Raw genomic sequence first — 398 nt, 5'->3', positions numbered from 1 at the left:
GCTCTAAAGTCTTGGTAGAGAGAGTTAATAACAGCCTCATTTAAGTGGAAAATATCTGCCTTCCACTCTTCTGCTATGTCTTGAATCTTGTCTCCACCTTGCAAGCAAACTCTTTTTTCCCTTTATTTATAGAAAAGAACACATCTCCCCTCCTATTTCTCTCAGAAGGAACTCTCTTCAGTGCATTCAAAGCTTCTCCCCACAACAGTGGGGATTTTCAGATACTGATAAGTTGCAAAGTGCTTTCAAAACACCCCATCCTCTTTCCACTCTCCCCCTACTCTCAAATAAATAAATAAATGGTATCTGGACAGTGAGGAGAGCAATGTCAAGGTCACTAAAACAGATATGCAGCCTAGAGGGACAGGGTTGGGGAGCTGGAGGAAAAAAAAAAAGTG

The sequence above is a fragment of the Bison bison genome, unplaced genomic scaffold (genome assembly GCF_000754665.1).
Source record: "Bison bison bison isolate TAMUID 2011002044 unplaced genomic scaffold, Bison_UMD1.0 scf7180017864032, whole genome shotgun sequence".
Lineage (NCBI taxonomy): Eukaryota > Metazoa > Chordata > Mammalia > Artiodactyla > Bovidae > Bison > Bison bison.
This window is presented reverse-complemented; position numbering follows the sequence as displayed.